Source organism: Platichthys flesus, chromosome 11 (genome assembly GCF_949316205.1).
Source record: "Platichthys flesus chromosome 11, fPlaFle2.1, whole genome shotgun sequence".
Taxonomy (NCBI): Eukaryota; Metazoa; Chordata; class Actinopteri; order Pleuronectiformes; family Pleuronectidae; genus Platichthys; species Platichthys flesus.
Window position 1 is genome coordinate 13,355,709 of NC_084955.1, and position 2,774 is coordinate 13,358,482.

Sequence of the window (2,774 nt, forward strand, 5' to 3'; positions counted from 1 at the left end):
GTCACAGTGAGCTGCGCCCTCCCTTCTCCTTACTTTTTCCTGTGTCATTGAACACAACTCGAGACTTTCGATACCTCCCACTCAGTATCGGATGAATAACACAGTTTGATGTTTTGCTTGTTCTGCTGACGGACACGTTAAAGACGTCTGCGCTCCCGTTTCTGTGGTAAGTCAAGCTCAGTATTTTATTTAGATGTGTAGAAGTGATTCGCAGGGTGTTTTAGTACCATGCATTCGAGCTAACGTCCGTTAGCATGGAGGCTAAATACGAACTCCGATCTGGGGCATTAACTCCTGTTTAATGCGAACGGCACTATTACCGACACACACCGATATGAACCGACATGAGTAGGTCCGCCCAGCAGTGGCATGCGTTAGTTTATGAGGTTAAATCTGAGACAGGAGACTGTGTGTGTCCGGTGAATTAGCTCCATCAGGATATCTATTGCTATAAAATGGTTTCACTCGCCAAGGCGTTTGACTTGACAATGTTACACAGTTAGTTATTCTACTGAAACAGACTTACAGTGATCAATTGAAACGTGCGTATTTAAAGTCACATCTGTATTTTAAGAGCAGATGTTTAAAGGGGAATTCAACTTCCAAAGCTCTTTATTCAGAGTATTGTTATGATGTCTTACAGAGAAAGCTAAACGTTCTGCTGCCTGCACTGTTTACATTGTAATCTCAGGCAGATTTCACTGAATTGTTCTGTTAAATATAAATAAATTATAGCCTTGTATCTTTATTAGAACAGACAGTGTAATAGAGAATTTGATGCTGATGTACACTAACTATTTCCTAAGCTGAAATGATTATGATCTGTTTAACTTTGAAGTAATACACTTCCTTTTTTACCATTTAAAGTGTGTTAAGGACTTAACCTGGCACATGTATGACTTTACACATTTGTATATTTATGTTGAAATTTTCTCTAGCATGTCCAGCATGAGACAACTGGAATTCAACCACATTGAACACCGACTTCAGGTACAGACCTCTTTTCATTAATTACAAACAACCATGGCAAAGTACTGCACATAATACATTGTGTATTAAATAATATATGCAATACTTTGAATGTGAAATAACTCCATACTGTACATTCATTGTCATGGTAGTGCACGTTTTAATCCAAAAGCATATTCAAATACACAGTTGAATATCCACAGAAAATAAGATTACACACTTTGTTCATATGTAACTCTTCCTCTACAATAATGACGATCACTTTCATGTTTCCTATCATTTTATTAGGGACAGACGAGCCTGAAGGACACAGCTGTGATGACCATGTTCTGTCTCTTATGGCAAAGCAGAAATATAAAACACTGGGTTCTTATCTAAAGTGTATCAAATCAGATCTCCACCATGTTGCTGCTGAGGACATCAGGTGCTGCAGTTCTTCATCTATGAAGAGAAAAAACGCACTGTTAAAGAATGTTTTGTGTTGTGTATAAAGCACAACAGATTTCTGATAGAACTGTTGTACTGTGGTCTTGGTTTATATCCTCATGGTGAAATGTACATATTTTAAGTCCCTTCTGATAAAAGTGCTGAAAGAAATACAACATTGTACAAATACATAAAATGTCTTTCTACCTCATCAGTACTATTCAAGGTGATAATCTCCCACAGACCTATTGATAACAGTCCAAATCAAGTCTTTCCACTTCTCTCAGTGTGAAAACATAATTCTATAATTAATTTGAGAACTGTTTACAACACTGATGTGTGGAGATTAAAATCATACCTAAACTGTCTAATTCACTGTAAAACTCCATGACATTCGCAGGCCATCTGTAGTTAAGGGAGCAACGCATGGAATGATGTGTAGATTACTAGTTTGATGATGCATGAGGAGAGGCGGTGGTCGAGTGGCAGAAACTTGGACTATGGGCAGAGAAGGTCTCTGGTTCGTCTTTGGTTCGACTCCATGGAGAGACAACAAAAGTCGAACCTGGATTGATCTGTCCAAAAATCCAAGAGTCTCCCTACCCTCTCTAGTGCCCATGAGCAAGGCACCTCACTCCCCCAACATCTGCTCCCCCGAGCGCCGTACATGGTCGCTCACTGCTCTGTGTGTCCTGCACCAGATGGGTAAAAAGCAGCGATTAAATTTCCCTACCTGCATGAGTGTGCCTTTGCATGTCTGTGCATGTGTTTGGGATGAATAAATGGATTTTAATCTTAATCTTTTAATCTTAATCAGTTGTCTTCCAGTTGACCAGCATGAAGCTGCAGATCTCCACCATGTTGCTGCTGGGGACATCAGGAGCTGCATTAATGAGGAGCAGAAGCGTACTGTTATGAATGTTTTGTGTTGTTTATGAAGCACTACTTATTTCAGCTAGAACCGATGTACTAGGGTCTGGGTTTGTATCCTAATGGTTAAATGCACATACTTTAAATCGCTTTTGATAAAACGTGACAAAGAAATACAACATTGTACACATAGATAAAATGTCTTTCTACCTCATCTGTAATATTCAAGGTGATGATCTCCCACAGAGCTGTTGATAACAGTCCACATCAAGTCTCTCCACTTCCCTCAGTGTGAAAACATAATTATATAATTAATTGGAGAAGTGTTTACAACACTGATGTGTGGACATTATAATGTTATCACTACTGTCTAATTCACTCTACAACTCCATGACAGACTAAATAAACAATGTGAAAATAGTAATGGCGGATATACCATCCTGTATCAGAATATTGGTGAAACAGTTACTATCACATGAAACGTAAACGTGTAGCGTATTGATAGTAAC

At 38.8% G+C, this 2,774-nt stretch overlaps 1 long non-coding RNA gene across 1 annotated transcript; it reads left to right on the top strand.

Annotated features, from left to right (window-relative positions):
- Positions 1-2,194, top strand: LOC133965121 (uncharacterized). The gene is made up of 3 exons (XR_009923846.1): positions 1-166; positions 939-990; positions 1,258-2,194. It is a non-coding gene; the product is annotated as an uncharacterized LOC133965121 (long non-coding RNA).
- Positions 2,195-2,774: the final 580 nt, after the last annotated feature.